General features: G+C 47.3%; 1 protein-coding gene across 2 annotated transcripts in view; it reads left to right on the top strand.

The window, feature by feature from the left end:
* The window catches only part of LOC111872604 (bifunctional heparan sulfate N-deacetylase/N-sulfotransferase), an 83,922-nt gene that overhangs the window by 16,735 nt on the left and 43,677 nt on the right, over positions 1-23,510 (top strand). The window contains exon 1 of one of the 2 annotated variants that reach the window (XM_023866675.2): positions 20,845-21,023. The exons of the other annotated variant lie outside the window; for it this stretch is intronic. The gene's annotated coding sequence lies outside the window, so the exon portion shown is untranslated. Of the gene's footprint in view, positions 1-20,844; positions 21,024-23,510 lie in introns of those variants that run through there. 2 annotated transcript variants of the gene reach the window in all.

Here is a 23,510-nt window from a genome sequence, read left to right as displayed (position 1 = left end):
CTCATAATGTCAGCACACTAATGTGGATTTTATACTCATGCGCACTGATTATTTTCTTTGACTACAATTCTCACGCTCTATCTTTTAATCAAGGATAGCTGGTTCGAGCCTTGCATTCGTCACTTAAAACAGAAGAAAGTAAAGTTTATATAAGCAAGAGTTTTATTGTCGAGTTTTTTTTTTTTATTCGCTTAGTGGAGGGTGGAGTCCAACTGGGTCCACTCGGCACGGCGGCCACTGATTGGCCTATTGTAGCCTGCCCCAGGTGATTATGATGATGGAGAATTTGGTGGAATGAAGATTGGGAGGGGAAACCGAAGTACTCGGACAAAACCGGCCCCAGCACCACTTTGTCCACCACAAATCCCACTTGACCAGACCCGGGATCGAACCCGAGCCGTCGCGGTGGGAAGCAAGCAAATAACCGCTTGAGCTATGGCGCGGCCATTGTCGGGTTAGTTAATGCTGCGTAAAATCCAGAAGCCACACGGAGTTCGTCCCAGCGTTAATAGCCCACAGGAACGTGAACCCACACACCCACACCTGGTGTCGCTCTGTGCAGTGGCTCCAACTGTACATGAGGAACAGCGCTCGGATCAAGAAATTCAAATGTAAGGATGTAATTACGAATCACGCCCAAAAACTCTGTAAGCTGAAATGGACGCACGTTCAGCGAGGCCTGTTGCAGAATGTAACCTCGTGATGCCTGCACGTGTCTATACCATAATGGCAGAACGTAGCGTTAACGAGCTCTAAGCGTTTGCTTACTTCTGGATGTGGTGCAGCAGCACACAGTGTAAGCTCCGCAGATTAGCACACAGTTAGCATACGAGCATCTTTGACTGCTTCTATTGTTGTGAACCGCGGGAACCGCATGTTTAACGCTTCAACCGGCGTGCAGATGCGTCATTGAAACACATTTTCGTGTTGCAGTGAGATCTTGTCACTTACTTACTCATGGAGCTGAGCCCTTCTTGAGGAGGCGCCAATTCTGCAGCTACTCAAGAACTTCCCAGCATTTTGTGGAACCCGAAGGTTCATTACCGTGTTCACAAGAGCCCTCCACCGGGCCCTATCCTGAGTCAGACCAATCCAGTCCATACCATCCCATCCTATCTCTCTAAGATCCATTTTAATATTGTCCACCCGCCTACGCCTTGGTCTGCCCAGTGGGAATTCATACTTCTGAAGGTACAAAATAAAATTGACGTAAAATTGAGCAGAATGCAACATCAGGTACATGACGTTGCTGTAGCAGAGAAAATTGCGGATTGCTTTATGCCTCAAATTTTCAGAACCTTTTGAAATATATAGTACATTTGAACACAAAGCACTCTTAAGTGCAAGTGCACTAACCTACACGCAGTGTTATTTCTTTAACCACTGAGATATCTCTCAGTCTCCACAAGGCTCTGACGCCAGTTCCAAATAGCTTCATATGTGAAGATATGTCTGCTTAATTAGGAAAACCTTTCAGGATGGGCGGAATGGCGCCGCTGGTTCTTTGAAAATTCCGAAATAGAACATTGTAAACACAAAATCGTATTTCCATTGTGAGGACTGGAAAACGAATTGCAAATTCAGGAGAAATGTACCTAAGTTTAGGTAAGCGTACAGTCTGGTAAAGTTTAATACAGTTCTTGCGCGTGTTTAGCTGGGAGGGGGGGGGACGAAAATGACGCAACAGGGTGGAGGGATACGTAAAATCCGACAGTGCAAATCAAAGTATCGCTGTATATGACTCAATAAATACAGATTCCGCGGTTGTCGCTCGTAGTGGCGCTGGACTCGGTAGGTTTGAGGGCGCCGTGTGGAGCGCAGGTGTTTACCGCCAGAAGTGAAGAGATGGCGCTTCGGCACGACCGGCTGGAAAGGACTGGATGAGAAATATCTCGCGACTTATTTCAAAAATTTTTCGTGTGGATAAGTGTAAGAAAGATAAACGCAAGAAACCAAAGTCAGGATCACAACAAATTGTAGAGGCTTCGCTCCCTTTCGTTTGTCTTGAAAATCGCAAGACTCGCGGGAAAAATTTATTGGGCGCGAAATATGGATTTTATTTTTTCTAAAAAAATATATATTTTAAACGTTTTTCTCACCTACAGACATCCAGCGAGTTACGCCCGAAACGCGAGTGGGTCTGCACGTAAAGTGGTCGCTATTTTCGTGCGACTTTAACCAAAATTGGTGCATCCATAATGTAGTGTGGTGTGCAGCGTGGCAAATGTTGCCTACCCTGAACGGAGCTGGCGGGATGCAGACATTGTGTGGCGGTTTATTTCAACAGTATTTTCGCAACAAAGGCAACTGCCATATATTTTGTCACGAACGTATATCTTTGGTTGTTATGTCGGTCCGAAACAACTCAGCACTGTTAATTTTGTTGCTCCTGCATGGAACTGCGATTTATTCAGCCGCAATACGGCGTAAGTCAACCATGCTAACTGCATTCGAGCTTCGTACAGAAATGGGCCCTGCACAGAGCATGTGTACACGTTGATGTCTCGTCACCAGACTGCAGGGTAAAACCGTAACGTAAAGACGGCTAAGAGATCCTCTGAAAAATGTTCAGATTTTGGGAAAGGTAAATCCATCCCTGTAGCAGGCCGTGAAGGCCCGTAGGGTTGTGAGACGTCGAGGCTCCCACATATACTAGACACTCGGCTCACAGATGGCGCTGAGTTCGTTGGCCTTTCACGCCGGACGCCCTTTACCTCCAGGAAGATTTCTGGTACTCATTTCTGTTAGAGGCTGAGTCAACCCCAGGGCCATAGTGTGGTTGGAAGGAATAGGTCAATTGAGAAATCCAGTAACCTCATCAGGAATCGAACCCGCGACCTTCCGCTACCGCGTGTTCCCAGGAAAAACTGTAACAAGTAAGAAATACGATTACGAAGAAATTAAGAGAAAATAGAATTCGGGTAATGTTGACGGTGGTTGGGCACAGGGTGCTGAAGGGAATATTTGGATCTGAGAGGGAGGATGCGGACTGTTGCCAAGCATTGTTAAAGTACCAAATGGATAACCGTGAGACTGGCTTGGCAGCTGTAATCGAACCTTCGGACGTCATCAGAGTTGCTGAGTTTTTCAGCCATATTGGCGGAAGTGACCGGTCAGACATGTCTTACTCTATGGATAAAGAGTAGTAGTTTCCTGTTCCAAACTACGGACCTAACAGGGAACACCGAAAAGTATTGTCACGTGTCCGGGGTTCCGTGACTAATAATAACGCCTTCTGGATCCGACGATTGGATTTACTGACACTTCTATTACAATTACTCGCAATTGCGACCAATTACAACAGCTCACAGTCAGTGGCTGCCTAAGACTCGCTCCATTCCCTACTGGACTACGAGCGTCCTCTCTTCTGCATGACTGGCTGGTTCTGATTTACGAACGACGATTCACGAATGAACTCTCGATTCTGAGTTTGAGTCTTATGTTACGACCGACGGTCAGTCGGCCAGTGAGTCTTGGCGTCAAGCACCCATCTGGGGCTTATTACTGTCAGACAGTTGCTGGTTTGTTGATGTGGGGCGCTCTAACGAGAGGACGGGTCTGTCGTTTACAATTGCTGCTGGTCCTCGCCAGCACAGTCATCCTCAGGTCTGAGTGCCCCGCGACCATATTTTACTGTCTCAGATTCGGAGCGATCGAATCAAGTACATGTCCCCATTTTGTAACTTCGGGGTGAACTGAACAGGGATCACCAGCCCTAATAGTTCGTCCATCACTGCTTGCCTATTCGTTGCCACGGAAACGTGCCTAGCGACTTGCTACGGATGTTCTTCCACTATTGAGAGCCTAACCTCGGAAATGTGTTTACCGAACCGTTGTCTAACAATGGTCGTATGCGTCATAATATTATGAAACACCTCATACTCTTACCAGTAAGTACGGTAGCCACTGTGCGCAAGTGTTGCGGTAGTTTCTGAGTGTATGGTGCGGACTGGGCTGTCTCACGGCTTCACGCGATGTCTCCGCGTGGATTAAGCCTCTTCACAATGTACGGATTGTCTCCGGCAACAGTCGCCGGTTGAGTGACGCGTCTGGATCCCAGCGCATGCGTTACCGAGCGACGTATGTACGCCTCGTAAAGTGCGTGGGTCTGGCGGCCATTTCACGCAGATTCCGACAACCCTCACGGTGTATGTTCCTCCGAAACGCTGATATTTATGTACCAGGCTAGACGGTGTCACCGCCGTGAGAAGCTCGCGATTTCTTGTAGGACGCTGTCAGCATCGGGACTACGTAGCGCCGGAAGGATCTGGTTGCAGCCCAATCGAGCTAAGAGGATACACAGACATCAAGGTGCTTCATAAGGAAAACAGGCTAGAAAGAATCTTTAAGGAATGGAATGCGATGCTATTGACTGCATTTCTCTGAATCAGGATTCTGGTTTTCTGGGTTGTGACACCGTTTAATGTTGTGCATGGTTACTAATATATATTCTGAAGATGGAGGGAGCAGGTTCCTTCGAAACATTGATACCAGTCTACCAGATTACATGCTTCTGTGACCTATGATACCACAATCTTAATTTGTAACGCCGAGAGATCTCATCTGGATTCAGCTGGCTCAAGTTGGGGTCTAGTGGCAGCCTCTTGTGAACGCAGTAATCAACACTGCTGTTTCATGAAAGCCGGGTCATGTTTTCACTAGTTGAACGACTATTAGCTTCTCAAGATGGACTGTAAGATCGTGAGAAATCTCTGGACTTACTGCGTATGAAGTGTGGAATTAACCCTGTAGATGGACAGAATATTCCTTCGAAAAGATGGTACCCAGGTACCCGTGGGCTGTCCATGGGTACTCTCCCGGGGTTGGACACCGAACCGCGTGCCAGTGACCACGGGCTGTGGAGCCACGTGTCTGCGTCTGTGAGGACGTGATCTGGATTAAACTGGCTTAATCGAAGTTACCCCATAAAACCAGTTGTGATATCCAAGGAGGAAGGCTGGATGTGAGGCAAAGAGCAATGTTTGTTGCTTTGTCTTGAATCTTTTCCACGGAAACAAAATCAGAAATTAATCTCATTTACTTAGAGCGTGGTAGTAACAAATACCAGTGTTTCTACAGTGCAAATCTTTGCCGGAGAAGGTGCTTATACACTATTACTGTTATATGTTTGTTCTACGGAGCTGTCTTTGCAGAATTTTTGAAATTCGTAATGTGCATATTCATTGAAGTCGTGATTTCAAAGTGCCCCTCAAGGTGCCTGGCTGGAGACGGGCACTGTCAGATCTTCCCGTTGGAATTTCAACGCCTGTTCCAAGGCTGGGCATGTCAGCATGCACGTGGTGATTCATGGTGATTATAGACGTGGTCAGGCGGATCACCAGCACGTCACTCATTGACCTTAATTCGGGGACACTGGGTAGCAACCGCAGAGCTGTGTTATACACGTGTGTATACCGTCTGCTCGCTGGACGGATTTTCATGAAATTTGGTACTGGGGATGGGGATTCTGCTGAAACTTGTCTGCTCACTTCAGTTCGGATCGGAACCAGACGACAACGGACATTTCACGCGGACACGTGCATGGGTCCGCACCCACCTCGAGTGTAACTCGTTTTACATTCGAATTTTGGATTCTCACAGCGGTCGCTTTGCATAATTTTATATTCTGGGATACAGCACCGGTAAAAGTCAATCGACGTTTCGGAGGAACGTATCGACTACATCTTCAGTGTCGAAGATCGAGTCATGGAAGACATGAGCAAGCGGAGCTGCCTACTTCTTGAGGATTTATTGCTTGGTTTACTTTTCGATGCTGAAGATGACAGCGAGATGTTCCTCCGAAACGTCAGTTGACTTTCACCAGAATAGACGGCATTACATACCAAGAAGACAAACATTTATCGGGACGGACTAGAGTTGCAGAGAAAAATGAAGCACACTTACGCACGACACCCCCCCCCCACACCGCACCCACACCCTCGGGAGTTTCCGGGTTTCTGAGTAATTAAAGGAAGTGACCCAGAGCATGAGATTCGTTACGCGTGATTATGTTTTGGAGGAAACGGTCTACAACAGGCAGAGTACAGAGAAGTGTGTTGGGCTCCTGCGGTCCGCCATCGGGGCATTAGCAGCTGAGTTACAGTGAGGTTGTGAGAGGGCCATTGCGGCTTATGGAAAGTGACAGGCAAGTTCTCTTTGTCTCTGCATCCGGGCTTCATAATGTGGTCGCTTCGTTCACTCATCAATGTTGTGCCCTGGTCGCTTTTTCTCAGTTTCGTAATCCCGTACACGGCCAGTAGGACTCCTTCGACGGGGGATCAGCCCGTCGTAACGTCGCTAGCTACACACCGGACAGCACAGACACCGAATAAAGACACACATGCATTCATGACTCGATTGGAATTCGAACCCAAGACCCCAGTGTTCGAACGGGCGAAGACATTTCATGCCTCAGGCCGCACAGCCACCCTGATCAGCTCATAATGTGTTCACTTCACCAAATATTAAGTTCGTGTACTCAAGGAGGATAAGATGGGTGAGACATATAGCACGTATGAGATAAGAAATACACACGAAATTGTTGTGCGATAATCTCGGGGGAAAGGGACAAACTGCGAGACCTAAGCGTAAATGGACCGTAGTATTAAAGAACTACAATGGGAAGATGTGGACTGGATTGAGCTGGCTCAGGGCAGGGCTCACTTGGGGCTCTTGTGAATATAGATATGAACATTCTCGTTCCGTAAAAGGCCGGTGAACCACTGTTAGCTTCTCAAGGAGCCTGCGCAGTGGCTGGATCTTCCTGTTGACAAGAGTCTCGCGTTCATTTTCAGGTGTGTGAATGTCATCACTATATCAAAAAGCAGTCTACTTTTCTGGCATAAAAGTGTACAATAGTCTCCCACAAAGTATCAAAAACTTGAGTAATGATACTAAACATTTTAAATCAGAGCTAAAGAAATATCTGCATGCTCATTCCTTCTACTCTGTAGACGAATACCTCAATGTAAATAGAGAATAATGTAGAATTAAGCTATATTAGTCTAAGATAAAATTACTTGTACCAGTAGGTATTATTTTGACTTGTTCCATATCCAGAGGTATTAACCTACTTAGGGTCTGTGGAATGCAAATAAATTCAATTCAGTTCAGTTCAATTCAGTAACGTCATTAGGGCCCGCAGTTGCCCAGTCTGCACCTTCAGACCTGCGAATCTCTGAGTTAGCAAGGAAACTCCTCTCATCTCGTGCATTCTCTTGCCTCGCATTTTAATTTCAGAGCTGCTTCAGCCGAAATGATGAATGGTCGCCGGAAGTGACGTGCTATCTCCAGGGGGGGGGGTGCTCTGTTTCACTTAATTCGTCGTCTTGGCCCCGGCAATTGTTATGTGACGGTCAGCTTTCGCAATCTCTGCCTCCCAGTGTTACCAACTGCCCTAACTTGGCTGTCAGTTGTTTTGTGGCTTCATTTGAGCGAAACCCTTCACGGACAGACCTGACACATGACGTTCGTTCCGCGCAAGAAACTGGGGGGTGGAGGTACCTACGTTTTCAAAAACAAACCAGATCTTTATAAAGTGATGGTTAATTTTACGCGTGCAAGCTGCAACATCGAGCTAATACTTTTGTGCCATATTTATTTATTTATCTTACCAAATATATCGTGTGGACAGCCTACAGACTGTTAATTTAGTGTGTCAGTATTGGGTCACTGTGCTGCAAGCCGGAAAGTCTGGGGTTCGATTCCCGATGAGGTCATTGGATTTCTCAATTGGCCTATCTTTCCAGCCGCACTATGGCCCTGGGGACGACTCAGCCACTAACAGAAATGAGTACCAGGAATCTTCCTGAGGATAAAGGGCGGCCGGTGGCGGCCGCCATCTTTGAGCCGATTTTCTAGACAATGTAGGAGCCTCGAAATCCCGCCTCCATGGCCCGGTACCTGTTTTTATTGCTTCGGTTTGTGGATAGTGTCGAATTGTTGGATGATTAGTGAATAATGAATTGGAAGGGATGTGGAAGGGAGCTGTTGTGGCCTAATTAGAAGCAATATTCTGGAGTTTGACGGGGACGACTGAGGAAAAGCATAGAAATAGTCAGATTAGCTGGAGTCTGTCGAGATGTGAACGCGTGTCAAGGGATGCCGCTGTTTGTGTGCAGTGTTACGCACGGATGCTAACACAGAGGGATGGCAAGACTGTACGGCGGTGACAGTGTGTGTGCTCCCGTTCTGCTCAGCACTGAGAGCCTGTCCCATGACGGAGACGAAAGTAAACTGGCCAGTCTTTCAAAACGTCCATAGTGCCGTGCCGTGCCGTGCTTATGGCCGCGTGCCCTGTTCAAATACTTCTACCGTTCAGTAATGATTGCTAATGGGAGCCTCTCTGTGAGTGTTCGGTTCACCGGTTATCCTGAGCTCTGTCATGATTTTCCTAGGTCTCTCCAGGGGGATGTGATGGGTACCTTGACTGCTTCCTTCCAAATTCTTATCCTCCTGCCGTTCGACTGTGCCAGCGTCCTCAACCAAAGCAAGTGCGTGGCTGCTTATGCGGTTCCATGGGACTGGAGCGTTCCGATGGCACAGCAATGTCTTCTGTGGTGTTTGGCCTTAAACCCTGGTCCTGCCTAGCAACACGAAGCAGCTTCCTCCATGGTGAGAAGCTGATGCTTGCTTAGCTAGTCAGTTGTTCTTACAGCGGTGGCACGATGTTTCCAAGAAACATACTGCCTCCATCTTCAGAGCCATCGCGCTGATTTCATGCTTGGCCTAGTCTTCGACCCTGAATATAATGGCGGTACGTTCCTCCGAAACATCGCTGAACTTCTATCAGACTACACGGCGTCACGTCCCAAAAGATGGTAGTCTTTATTACCATCATCACAGGAGCTCCCCACTGGTCTTTATCCTATGTCAGATGAATCTCGACAACACGCCGTTTGTTCTAGATTCGTTTTAATATTATATTCACATCTGTGCTAGGGCAAACCACTACGGGGACATTGAAAAGGGAGTGGTTCGTTTTTTTCCTTTGTGGGTTATTTTCGATGCTGTCAGTGGCAATACTAACACATATAGCGTCGAGTGATAGGCTGACTCGTGAATTAGAAGGGATCTGGAAGGAAAAAGTCGTGACCTGAACGAGATAACATCCCACCCTTTGCTTGGAAGGGAGTGAGGAAAACCACCAGTTGCCGTTGTCCCTGCAGATGTTCGAACCGAGTACCTCTCGAGTACGAATCCAGAGCATTACCTCTAGACCAACCTATTTGTTGGGTGTGTGTGTTTGGGACCAGCTGCGGAAAACCTGGTTTCTTATGAAGCTGGAGTTTGTGGTAACAAACCGTCGGTATGAAGTCTGATCCATTCATGAATTGGGTATGAGACAGCTCGCGCGCGTTTCGGCGTGGTCGTGACGTCTCTCCGACGCTTCTGCGTGGGCGTCGTTACATCAGCCGAGTGCCCTGTGGTAACTCTGTACACACTGCTTCCAGCTGGTCGCCGGAAATAGGCCCTGAGGATCAATACGCAGCCGTTTAACCTTTTTAATCACAATGGTAACTATATGTACCACCTCCTTTAACATTAAAAAACTGTGCATTCTGCCCGCACGGTGTATTTATGTGTTCCATATGATTCTCACAATAAACAGCGACTGTTTCCCTGAAGAAAATTAACCGGTTGGGCTGCCTTATGTCAGGCAGAAAGTAAAGCTATTCCTGTAACAAGCCGTGGAGGCCCGTAAGGTTGTGAGATGTTGAGGGTCCCACGCTATCTAGACAATCGGCTCAAAGATGGCGGTAAGGTTGTCAGCCTTACGCGCCGGCCGCGCTTTACTCCCCAGGAATTTATTTAATTAATTCCTGGTACTCATTTCTGTTAGAGGCTGAGTCGACCCCAGGGCCATAGTGCTGCTGGAAGGATTAGATCAATTGAAAAAAAAAATCCAGTGATCTCATCGTGACTTGAACCCGCGGCCTTCCGGTTTGTAGCATAGTGCCTCAACCACCTACGCTACAGCATGCCCCCCCCCCCCTATGTCAGGCATAAATTGGAATTTTATCTTACATTCATTTCTTAGCGAACAAAGTAGGTCTGTGAGATAGCCCTGCTGACCGCGTTTTCCCCATCTGAAAATCTAACAAGTTAAGTGACTTTTCATGAAAGTTATTTTCGACTTTAGAGGTCACCAAGAACTCGCATTTTTTGCAGTTTCCCACAATGAGCAATAAGAACATGGCGGACGCACTGTTTATGGTAAATGTACAATTTCTTTTTGAGACTAAAGAAAAGACTGACAGTTCGAACCCCGTGCGTGCCGCGGGTTTCGTACGTGTAATCTGAGCAGTTTGCTGTGATGTAAAGACTTATCTTGCATTAACACTCGTGAGATCAGAAGGTTACGTATAGCTTTGCAGCTGCTGTTCTCTGCCTAGCAACAGCCTCGCAGAGTACTACATTACCAGACACAAAGAACAAGCGACCTTCTGCTCGGTTTCATGGCACATATTGAGGTTGTGTCGTAACTTGGAGGTTAAGCGTGTGGTCTTTATTTTGGGGGTACTACATGTCGCTGGTTCGATTCCCGGTGACGTCATTCCATTTTAAAATTGACTTAGTCCTTCCAGCCGCACTATGGCCCCCGGGTTCGACTCAACCTCTAACAGAAATGAGTACCAGGAATCTGTCTGGGGGTAAATGACGGCCGGCACTTGAGGCTAACAGGCTCACCGTCATCTATGAGCCGATTGTCTAGCAAATGTGGAAGCCTCGACGTCTCACAACCCTATGGACCTCCATGGCCCGTTACATGGATAGTCTTACATATTTACTTACACTAGTCTGTATCCTGAGCCAGATGAATCCAGTTCACAGTATTCTCCGTATCACTTCGTGGTACGGGGTAGCTCAGCCCCCATGGGTTCCGCCATGAATATAGTCTTAACCTGATAAGCAGTTGTTAAATGAGTTCTGAGCCAGCCTGTCCGTCCATATCCACCCTGAAGCAGGGGAGACTATCTGAAATCTCCATAACGTATTTCTGGAAGATCCGTTTGCAAAATTAATCCTTTCGGTTTCCCGTGTAGTGCGCATTGACGCCATCTCGCGGCTCGGCTCGGCTCGGCTCGGCTCGGCTCGGCTCGGCTCCACTCGACTCGCTGCATGATGCAGATGTTGCGCCGGTCACGTCTCACGTGACGGCCACATTGTTGTGGGTGAAGACAGTGCTACATGTTGATGTATGGAAATGCGCAATCTGTGAATGGTTTTAATGTAAACATTCAGAGCAGTTTTATCCTGTGCAGGACACTGACTCTAACGACGCACTGATGTTAGTACGGAAATGCTGATGTATTCTGTTGCCATGGTTCAGCCTCCGGAAACAACTAAGCATGACAACTTTTAACAATGCAGTAACACGTCAGTCGGCCGCAACATAGCTCAAGCGGTTAGTCGCTGGCTTCCCACCGCGGCGGCCCGGGTTCGATCCCGGGTGTGGTCAAGTGGGATTTGTGGTGGACAAAGTGGCACTGGGGCAGGTTTTCTCCGAGTACTTCGGTTTCCCTTGCCAATCTTCATTCCACAAATTGCTCCACAATCACCCCCACCTATCATCTGGGGCTGCTACAATAGGCCAGAAGTGGCCGCAGTACAAGGGACTTGGTCTCACCCCACTAGCAATAACACAAAGCTGCAATGCGATCAAGCAGTTGATGAGCATTCATTTCTTAGCGACTGGCTCCAGGCTGGATGTTGTTCAGACTGGTTGTGGGGCTCACCGAGCCTCATTTCCAGGGAGTACTGGAGGCTCTATCCTTGGGGTAAAGCGGCTGGGACGTGCAGCTGACCAGTCACCTTCAACTAGTACAGCGGTCAAGAAAATGTGGATCTATAGTTCCACTCTCCCATACGCCCCCATTGCATAGTGCTCTCCTGTGCTCTTACTGGGCACTGACAATCATAACCGCCACAACAACAGCCCATATCCATTTCACCCCAGTCCACACAGCCGATAGTGCTTACAGCAGATCATAATATAGCTTCAGTTGAAATGCGCGGGGCCCACGCTGCTGCACTGAAGGCCATCAGCTGCTGGCTGTTGCAGCGTCCAGACCGCCTCTGCGGCCCACCCACCTGAGGGCTCCTCCAGGATTAAAGCAGTCGGAGTTACATATAGTGAGGAGGTTAAGCATGCGTGGAGCTGTACCTCCACATCCTCCGCACGTCTTCGTGGCTCGTAGAGTAATTACACGCAGGAGAACTATTATTTTTACGTTCGAGAAAATTGAGCGGTTCCAAACAGTTCCATTTGGAACTCGAGCTGAGAGTGTACGGCGGGCTGCACCCTCCCCCGCCCGCCTTCCTTCGATCTGTTTTATACGAGATTAGAAACTTTCTGAAGTCTCTTCTTCTCTAATTAACAATCAGATTTTACTAATGTTCGGTGTTACGCGAGTTAAGTTCAGTTGGATGGATAACGTAGTAATTGTGCAAACTTGGTGTAACAGTTGAATGTTGGCAGTACTGCAGGTCGTTGCTTGGTTATGGTTCACAGTAATTCGAGTCACTCGTTATTACTTCACAGTAGCTGCTGATCTCTGCCGTGTAAACAAGGCAATTCTCCCTCCGACTTCAGCCACGAATTGTGATTTCCCCAGAGACTCGCCCTTCGTCCAGAGAGAACCGGAACTACAACTCCCTGTTTCTCTGGTGTTCCGTGACTGCAGCGCCTGGACGGACTTGTTGCTGTAACGGGCAGTGTGAGATCCTTGGTTCGACTCCTTGTCGGCCGACTATCAGTGTGAGATTTTCCTGAATTTCCGCGTTCACAATACAACGTTGTAAAAATTAGCCGTGTCTGTCAGTCCTCGTGCAATGATGACTCGCGGTACTTGACGTCCGTGAGTTGCGCAACGAGGTGTCCGGCACACTCCAATTTGGGTTGGAATCGATGCGCAGTTTTCTTCAGCCTTCGTTCCTTCGTCCCCTTCTATCAAAATATTCTTCTCAGACACCTCCAGTCTGTGTGCTTGTTTCAGGTTGACGGGCTCCTTATTCAACGGGGAGTGAAGCTGACCACTCACCTTCAACTAGTGCTGAGGCCAAGAAAATGTGGATCTATACATCCACTCCCCCATACGCCTTCATGGCATGGTTAATTACTTAAGCACCGGGACAAATTTACCTTTATCTTTTTACACGAAACTGGGCGAAATTACAGTTTTCTTACTTGGATATTTACATTTTTAGAAAGCGGATGGGAGGAGGAATGAGCACAGGGCACAGCGATGCCAATAAGCATGCTCGCTTCATATTCCGTCAGTTGAGGAGCGGCTCCGACAGAGCTGCAGAGGAAGTGCGGAGTTCGTTTGTTTACGCATTTGCGGATCTCCTCGGGCGAGGCGCCACTGACCGTACCTATGTGCGGCATCTCCAGGGCACCTAGCGTTTAATCAAAATTAAGTCTTTAATAAAAACTATACCAAACAAACTGGCCTCGCCTTATTGCGTGGGCGCCCTGCGCAGTGAAGCGCCTTTCCTACAGGAAATTACATCGCTCGATGCTAACAAATCAGCTTGCATTTGAGTTTGGATTTCACCCTTTAGAGCTCAGTGATGATTATACCTACTGCCTGTGTTAACATTAAAAACTCTGCATTCTGCCCACACAGTGTAATTGTGTGTTCCGTATGGTTCTCACAGTAAACAGCGACTGTTTCCCCAAACAGCATTAACCGGTTGGTCTCTGTGGCGGAGACGTAATGTGTTTCCTGTGAGGTACGGACTGAATTCTTATATATATAAAAACTCTGCATTCTGCCCACGCAGTGTATTTGTGTGTCCCGTATGGTTCTCACAATAAACAGCGACTGTTTCCCCAAACAGCCTTAACCGGTTGGTCTCTGTAGCGGAGACGTAATGTGTTTCCTGTGAGGTACGGACTGGTTGTTTATAAATTTTGTAGACGAATGTCAGGTCCCCAAAAGGTTCCCCTCCGGTGGACTCTAAAAGTACGTTTGAACGAGCAACAAAAAGTGGATCACCTTTGGGCAATGTTTGGCTGTTTCACTGCTTTATATTGCCAGCAGTGTGACGGAAATCTGTTTCCACAGAAATTCAACAACTTCGGGACACAAGGCAAGCGTCCGTCCGTCCGTCACTCTGTAGTACCCTACCCGCCGTGAGAGTTCTAGATTTCTCTCACAGATATTAAAGTTTATTTTTGAATGTTGGTGGTCATGAAGCTGCTGCTTATGGCCGTTGGCAGAAGAACTAGGACAAGAGGAGACTGTGTGTCAGACCATGTCTTGAGCAGCTTTGTGCAGCGACAGACAAATGCTTATCGGAGAACGGGCTTCCAACATTCACACCCCTCTTCCATGTTTTCTTCTAGCGATCTGTTTTTATCCTTTTTGAAGTGACGTGACGTGACGTGACATTACTGACGCTCGTCACAACGCGTCTTACAGCGGGTCGACAAAGACTATAGTTCTCAACCGCTGCAGGGGCGTTAGCTTTCCTGCCGAGCGCCTGTTGTATGTAGTAGTTACGTCGGCCATTCTGTTTTTGCGCACGAAACAACTCAAGCACCGATGAATGGGTTTTCATGAAATTTTATACTGGAGAGTTTTAGAAACTGTTGATCATGAATTCCAATTTTGGTTAAGTCGGAAAATAACAACGGACACTTCACATGAAGACGCACACGCGTTTCTGCGCATGTCTGGAGCGCCACTCGGAACAAAACATGTTTCGGGCAGAATTTATAGAAGCATCACGTCCGTTTTGTGGAGCGACTTTAAACCTGTCACATAGCAGGTCCGCGTTAACACGGTTGCAGAGGTTGCTGACGGAACAGGAGCCATATACATGGGCAAGTTGCCCCTCTGCACGTAGTGAGTGTACTGTAACTGGAAACAAACAAAATAAACTCCCTGATTTCAGTCCGCAAGCGAACTATACCGACCGAGCGACCGCCGCTTGTCGGCGAAGATTAGTGCCAACTTTTTGCGGATACAGGGTGTCACGTGGTCAGCGCAACGAATCCCCACGGCCTTTAATTTCGGTTTTCTAGGCCGGAGCCGCTATTTACTTGAAATAGCTCCTCAATTATCATCACGAGGCTGAGTGGACCCCGTTCCAGACCCACTGCTTCTCCGAAAAAATGTGGTAGCGCCGGAAATCGAACCCGGACCTCTGCATCTGTAGCCAGGAACGTTAAGCTGGAGTGAAAGCCGGCAAACTGTGGACTGTGCCCCTGGTCATTTAGTGACGCGGTCGGGGTCGAGGCTAGTCCTATATACATCGACGGTAAAGTGGTAATGGTGGACTAACTGGCAGGGAAGACCGAAACACGCGTCACTGTATCCACCACAAATCCTACATGACCTGAGCCGGGATGAATGAACTGGAAGGAAGTGGTCGTGACCTAACTGAGGTATATAGGATGAAACGGTGTGCGGAATTCGCTTCCGGGTTTTGGCGATGCCAACCGTCTTGTTGTGACCAGCACACTGCTAGATGCGGTATTTCCGGCGGAAAAGCAGGTCCACTCTAGACGTTGTGTAGAAGAAAAAACATAGAACTATGCTTTTTATTGTCACTAAATGAACGCGCTATGCAGTTCAGGCGTGACTCGCAAAGCCTGAAGGGAAGCGGCAACTTTCAAGACATAGGCATAGACGGAGGTGATTGGATTCATGGGGCTCAGGATAAGGATCCAGTAGCGGCTATCGAGAACAACCCGCAGGACGTTCAGTGACTGATGTTTTTAGAACGACTGTGGCGACACCACGCCCAAACCATGCAAGGTTATGTATGCGGTGCAGTATATATAGCAGGCGGGAACTTGAATCTGTTCTGAGGAGGGATTGATAATCCAGGGAAATTTATAAGGGAAGAATAAAGAAGGGAAATGTTGCGGGAAATTTTCAGGTGGCACAGTGCTGATCCCATGAACAGTGGAAGTCCTGTGTTGTGCACGAGGATACACCTGTGAGCCAGGGTGTCCTATGTTGGCGCATAACGCTGGAATTACAGAATATGAGGAAGTGAAAATGTTGGTAGACCAAAGGATAGAAGGCCTGACTTACTTGAGGGGATATCGGGGAAGGCGGTAATAAAATAAGTGGACCCAAGACAATTATGACGATTTTAAGTAGAGGTATTTCTTATAGCATGGAAAGTACAGTCCTGTGGGTTGTGTCGCCGTGTAGTCTAGCATATACAATCTTATCAGTTCAGACTGCAGGGCTGGGATTCGATCAGTCTTATCGCAACGCCAATCACAAACCTTAAGGGCGTCACATAGCCTGTGCGCTTTGTTCAGTTGAAACGAGGCTTATTGCTACAGGAGGTTTGGTGTCGGGTTGCGTTCCACATCAAGACGCGAACGGTTTTGCGCTCTTTGGGGGTCCTTTGAATCCATGAACAGTTTTTCTTGGATCTGAGGTTATCACAGTAGTGACTATAGTTAGTGCCTCGTAACTTTAGCCGCGCGTAAAGGTAAGCGCTGTTGTGGAGCACGCGAAGCTTTACGCCTGCTGTGGTGACGTTTAGAGCTACTCCCCGAGCGGAAAATGTTACGTACAGAGACCAGGAGTAGTGTTATACACCTGACCACACTCCAAGACGCTACATTCCAAACTGCTAGTACCCACGCTGACGTAAGCTGATAAGACTGCTCTCCCAGCCCCGCGAGAGATGGTATGACCCCACTACCACGGCTAGAGTTCCGAGGAACTAACAGTATGAAGACAGTACGATCCTCCGAAACGTCGCTGGACTTCTACAGGGCAATACGACGCTACACCTCGGTTTGTTTGGGATTTTAGTGAATCTGGTATCATTTATCTTGACGTTAAAATGCGAAGTTGGAACACGCGTGTGTTCCCGAAGAGCACGTTTGTTTCGCCGTTTGAAAAGTCTGCCCGTCCCTGGCAAAACAAATCGAAAACTTTTATAAACAAAGTTATCTGAACATCAGACGATATGTTTGGATAAAATCGCCGCTTTGTGTCCGTCCTGTAATCCTCTGTGTGTGGATCGCATTGAACTGTGGTGCGAGTTGAATCGCTTCAGTAAGGAGACTGCAGTAAAACTGGCTGAATGCTGACACAGCAGTGCGTTTGCGCCTAAGTACGTTATCAGATAAGCAGTTAAGGGGTGGGTAATCGTTTCTCTTCTGCGGCCGAATAGCCGCGAACCCTGAATTGTCGCTAGTAACATCCAATAATTCACAGTGACTGTACTTATTTATGGGTATACCAAAAGATATACAATTAAAATTAAGTAATAATCCTTTAAAGCAAAGCGGTAAGTAAATGTACCACCTGCTTGAATATTTAGGATCTTTGTATTTTAAACACAGTGTATTTATGTGTTCCATATGGCTCTCACAGTAAACAGCGACTCTTTCCCTAAACAACAGTAACCGGTTAGTCGTCATGGAGACGTAGTGTGTTTCCTGTGAGGTACGGAATGAATGTTTATGTATATATAAAATGTATTACCGTGTTCACGCAACGAGTGACTCCACGGAAGACATAATTTTTAGCAGAGAGAGAGAGAGAGATGACAGCAGTAGCCAGGTTTCTGCCATTGCGCCAGGAAACACATAAGCAATAGGGCCTATCGAACGAGAAAATTGGAAGTGTACAATGCACCGCTCTCCAGGGAAATTAGAGGCTCGAGGTCTCTGTACAATAACCAGAACTTACGAATAAGATCCCAGGCGTCGTCACGAAGAAGGGATAATTCTGAACCTCGAAACACCGATCTTGCTGCTAGCAGAACGAGAAAATGGCTCTGACTCTTTCTTCTATAAGTGAATCTCCCTTCCAGAGACGCTGATAGTTACTCAGCTGCTCAGGCGTATGGAACCCGGAAGTTCAGTACCGCGTTCACAGGAGTCCACCGCTGACCCTTTTCGGAGCCAGATGAGTTCAATCCATACCCTCAAATATTATTTTTTAATGTCCGTTTTAATATTATGCTCTTATTTAGGCGTTTCCCTCGCCACTTAAGAAAACTCTTTCCTTCACGTTTTGGCACTAGAATTTTCTACAAATTTCACACCCTTCTCTGCCTTCCACCCTCTTTGATTTGATCACAAAAATAATAATAATAATAATAAAGGCAAAGTTGAACACTGTCCCTTGAGGACATATGGGGAGTGGAAGTGTAGCTCCACCTTTCTTGATGCCGGCACTAGATGGACGTGAGTGGTGAGCTTCATGCCCTAGAGGAAAGTGCCTCGGCGTCTGTAGGACAGTCGGCTGGGTGCTGGCTTTCTCCTCCGGTTCTTAAACTCCTTTAGATACGATAAAACAGTGCACACACATTCATATCATCTGAATATACAGAATTCCTACTGCACTGTGAATGTTTGTAATGAAGGTTCCGCAACCAAAAATTGTAAAGGGGCTCTCTCGCGAGTCTCCGACATTGCCTCTGCTGGGAATTGACCCCCGGTTCCTTGACGTGGGGAAAACAGGGTGGGACAGACTGACAGACACATTTGTATATACTGAAGCAGAGATGCTACGCCTCATGTCCGTGTTCACAGGAGCCAGGAACGCCCAGACGCGGTGCATGTGGTGTGCACGTTGCCGCTGCTCTCAGGAGCCTTCGCAAGCCTGAGGTGGCTCAACTTGCCGTCAGACAGTCTGAATTCCTCTTAGTTCTGTTACCACACGCCGGGCAAGTCGATGCAGCGCGAACGCTTTAGAATTGTATTCGGGAGGTGCTCGTCTCGCCGTCTGATTTCACGCTGATAGCTTGCTCGGCTTATTGACCCTGAAGATGGAGATCATATGTTCCTCCGAAACGTCTGTTAACTTTCAACGGAAGTACTTTTCATAACCACCGCTGCAAGAGCCTCAAATCCTAAGCATGGATATATTGCAGGATAATATTAAAATTGAGTTAGTCTAGCAGTAAACACAGAGAAAACTAAGTATACGTTGCTGTCTCGTCACCAAAATGCAGGGCAAAATCATGACATAAAGATAGGAAACAGATGTTTTGAAAATGTGGCACAGTTCAGATATTTGGGAACAACGATAACAGATCGAAACCTGATTCAGGAGGAAATTCGGGTAATGCTTGCTACCATTCAGTTCAGAACCTTTTGTCTCCTCGTCTGCTGTCCAAAAACATAAAAATTAGAATATACAAAACTATAATTTTGCCTGTTGTTTCTATGGCTGTGAAACTTGGTCTCTGACATTAAGGAAGGAACATAGACTGAGGGTGTTTGAGAGCAGGGTGTTGAGGAGAATATTTGGACCGAAGAGGGATGAAGTGACAGGAGCCTGGAGAAAACTGCATAATGAGGAGCTTCATAACTTGTACTCTTCTCCAAGTATAATTAGAATGATCAAGTCAAGGAGGAGGATGAGGTGGGCAGGGCATGTAACACGAATGGGGGAGACGAGGAATGCGTATAGGATATTGGTGGGAAAGCCAGAAGGAAAGAGACCACTGGGAAGACCAAGGCGTAGGTGGGTGGACAATATTAAAATGGATCTTAGAGAGATAGGATGGGATGTTATGGAATGGATTGATCTGGCTCAGGACAGGGACCAGTGGAAGGCTCTTGTGAACACGGTAATGAACCTTCGGGTTTCATAAAATGCTGGGAAATTCTTGAGTAGCTGCAGAATTGACGGCTCCTCCAGAAGGGCTCAGCTCCATGAGTAAGTAAGTAAGTAAGTAATATTGAAATTGATTCTAAAAAGAAACGAAGCGAGGATGTGGACTTGGTTCCTTTGGCTCCAGACAGGGTCCTGTGACAGGCTTGTGCGAACACGGTAATGACCTTCCGGGTTTTATATGAGGCGAGGGAGTTCCTTGACTAATTGAAGGAAATCAAGGAGGTGAAATGTAGGAAGCTGTGATGAGCTGTGGGTGTGGGAGACAAGAAATGCATACAAAAGTCTGGTAGGTAAACCCTTCGGTAGACGGCCAGTTGGATGGTCGCTGGAAGTAGAGGAAAGTATGGACCTAAACCCAAGGGAAACAGGTTGTAGCTGGCTCAACGTCGTGTCGGATAGAGGGGCTGTAGCTTTGCACCTGTGTGTTACAGGTCCCATCGCTGTAGGGATTTTGGCTGGGCCTTTCTGTGTGCAGGAAACATGCCATTTGTTTGCATGCCGAGAGCAATAGGCACAATAATTTATTTTGCGAATCCACTTAAAAAGAAATGGACTCCAGACAGCGCAGTCGGAATAGCAGCTACCTACTAGCTGGACGACGAAGGGGTCGGAGTTCGAGTCCACGTAGGGTCAAGAATTTTCTTTTCTCCACGTCGTCCAAACCGAATGTGGGGCCCACTCAGCCTCCTATCCAGTGGTTACCAGGGGCTCTTTCCCCGGAGGGTGGGGGGGGGGTAAAGCGACTGGGGCGTGAAGCTGACGACTTACCTCCAACTAATAGATCACTGTGGTTGCAGTGCAAGGGCCAAGAAGGCCCACCCCTTATACATTCATTCATACCTCCAACCAATGCCGAGGTCAAAAAGATGTGGATCTGTACATCCACTCCTCCATACGTCTTCATGGCGTAGTGCTTAATTAGTTACGCAAAGGGACAGCTTTACCTTTGCCCACGTGAAAATGGAATTCTATTCACCTGTGTTATCTGATGCTATTTCTCTTATCTCATTCTACAGTTTCGGCGGTCTTAAGATTTAATTAATCACGTGACACCTGGGGAGGTAAGAATCACTTTGTTATGAGGGGTTGTGAGGACTGAAACCCGCGGTGTCTGACGCCTGAAAAGCAGTCATTCTGCTGGTGGAATCTGGTTCCCGTATGTTGGCTATACTGTGTTTGCACACACAAAACTAAACGAGGAGGAGCCATTTCAGTCAGTTGTTTGCGAGTGAGAAGGAAGAGTGTTTTGCGGTGTTTTGTCGTTTATTAAGCCGTTGTGTGATAGGCATTTGTAGTAATTGTGTGCAGTTGTGTTGTATAAGAAGATAAGGAATCTTTGTGAGTGATAAGCTTGTGTATAAAGCGTAGACTTGAGCCTTGGCGTGGTTTGATGCACGGAAAGAAATCGTAAGTCATCTCTTGTTTTAGCATACTATAAAGCGTCCTTTGTCACGTGTTACGGTTTGCGTGGTGCTCAGATGACCATGAAATGAGCACGAGTATTTTAATCTGTGTTTCGTTTCATGTATATCACGTCAGGCCACAGAAGAAGTGATCATGTGTAGGCCAAGTCATTATGTTCCGTTCCATTCTGGCGATCTCACGTAACGCTTTGCTCAGTTGCGCCTTAGATTATGCCTCTAAATTAACATGCCAGTAGCTGTGGCTGCTTCAGTTTTAGTATTCCCTTTGGACGCAGCAGAGTAAAGTTAAGTTGCCTCCGTGCTTAATTAAGCCTCACGCCGTGAAGACGTATGGGAGAGTTGTATGGCTCCATGCATTCTTAACCTCGGCAGTAGATAGAGGTGAGTGGTCAGTTTAACGCCCCGGCCGCTTTACTCCATAGTCCACGGCACGCAATGGATAGAAGGCTCGGTGGGCCCCAGAGTAGGTGTAAACGCTGTGTCTTGTCACTGCCGGGAATTGAACCCCGTAGTCTTGTGATTATACCGATGTTAGCCTGTTTTGGGGGCCCAGATGTCTGCATAAATGCTTTTGCGTTGTGAGGTTTGAGGTTCTCACAGCGGTCAGAATTACGATTATGGCCCTGTGGGTGTGAAGGCATGGAATTGGTACGTAGGTGCCAACGTTTCTTGTAATCGTTTGGCTTCTCCTTCAGTATAGCTGCTGACAGCACATCCCAGAGGATTGTGATCTTGTAAATGCAAAGATGAAAGCCACACGCAAGGAGAATTCAGTCCTTAGTTCCCGTTTCATGGTCGTCTGTTTTCATGATCACGTCATCCTCTGTGCTTAAGTGGGGAGTCTTAAGTCTTGGTTAGTGGGGAGGCATTATGTGACCGCCGTACTTTGATATCATGTGGTAAGGATCATTTTGAACGTTGGTCATACGAGTTTTACATTTTTTAAAGAAGCTCATGTCCCAGAATCTGGCTGTGGGTGTAGCTGAACACAAGAAGCAACCCGTTGATTTGGGTTCACTGCCAACTGCAGATAAACCGAAAACTCCCTCCAAGGTGGTAACAAGTCTCGTTTTAACCTTCCCCTCCACAGCACAGTGGTGCTATACAGGACGTGTTTAAGCACAGAAACTCAGGATTCTGAGTTCCGTATGGTTCTCACAATAAACAGTGACTGTTTCTCCAAACAGCATTAACCGGTTGGGCTCTGTAGCGGAGACGTAATGTGTTTCCTGTGAGGTACGGACTGAATTCTTATATATAAAGTCTCTGAATTCTGTCCACACAGTGTATTTGTGTGTTCCTTATGAGTCTCACAATAAACAGCGACTGTTTCCCCAAACAGCATTAACCGGTTGGACTCTGTAGCGGAGACGCAATGTGTTTCCTGTGAGGTACGAACTGACTTCTTATGTATACCGTGAACATGGAGTCAGCACGTTGCTTCGAAACGTCGGTAGCAGTCTACTGGACGGTACATCTTTGAGGGCACCAGTATTCATAGCCAGATTCATGAGAAAAACAGATTTCATATAGTGTTTGTTTCGGCAGATTTGTACGTGTAATTTTGGTTCTGGTGTAAGGATGATACTGACAATTGAGGCGTGTGTAGTTACTTTATATACTTTTGAATACTGAATGCGATCGAAGTGTTGAGAGCAATGGAAGAAGCCATCTTGGTGGTGACAAAACCGTTTCCGAACTGTAGTGTGGGTGTGCGTATGGTTGAATGACGGGTTCGTGTAGTTGATTGGATTCTTGGGTGTGGGAGTGAAACTGAGTCCACTTGGTACGTCGGCCACTATTTGGCTTATTGTATCAACCCCGGATGATGAGTGGAGCAGTCGGTGGAATGAGAATTGCCGAAGTAGTCGGTGGAATCTCCCCCCTCCCCCTGTGCCCTTTTGCTCACCACGAATCCCACATGGTCTGCCCTTGGCTCGAATCCGGGCCGTCGCGGTGGGAAGTGTTCGAATAACCGCCCGAGCTGTGGCACGGCCCTCGAAGATTCTTGTAAGGTGGGTGCAAAAGGTGCTGGTTTTATGAAAGGCCAAGTATTTCGTGAATTAGGAAGGGCTCTTCATCTTAGGGTAGTTGAAAGTGATGTTAACTGGGTTAGCATGGGTGCTGTGCCGTGGGCCTCGTGTGGTTAGCGTAACCACTGCTTGGGACTGCAGAGGGGGCAACTGAGGTCTTCAGAACTGGATCGCGGCAGGCGGTTCAGTCACCACACCACAGCTACGTGCTATATGTTCTGCATGTTGCCCACACTGTGCGTCTACACGTGCTACAGTAGTCATCAGTTTTGTTCCAACATTGACCGTCGTCTTCGAGGTTTTCAAATACGACGTTTCGGAACCTTCTTGTCGGTTTGGTCGTCTCCGATAACTGCTAAATGTTTTGCTCCCGTTTGTCTCCGTGTGTGGACCCAGCATGTTATATCACAAACGGCAGTTCTTCTCGCATATTTTCG

This window comes from Cryptotermes secundus, unplaced genomic scaffold (genome assembly GCF_002891405.2).
Source record: "Cryptotermes secundus unplaced genomic scaffold, Csec_1.0 scaffold1928, whole genome shotgun sequence".
In the NCBI taxonomy this organism is placed as follows: domain Eukaryota; kingdom Metazoa; phylum Arthropoda; class Insecta; order Blattodea; family Kalotermitidae; genus Cryptotermes; species Cryptotermes secundus.
Note: the sequence above shows the minus strand (reverse complement) of the source record. Positions and strands in the feature narration are given on the sequence as shown.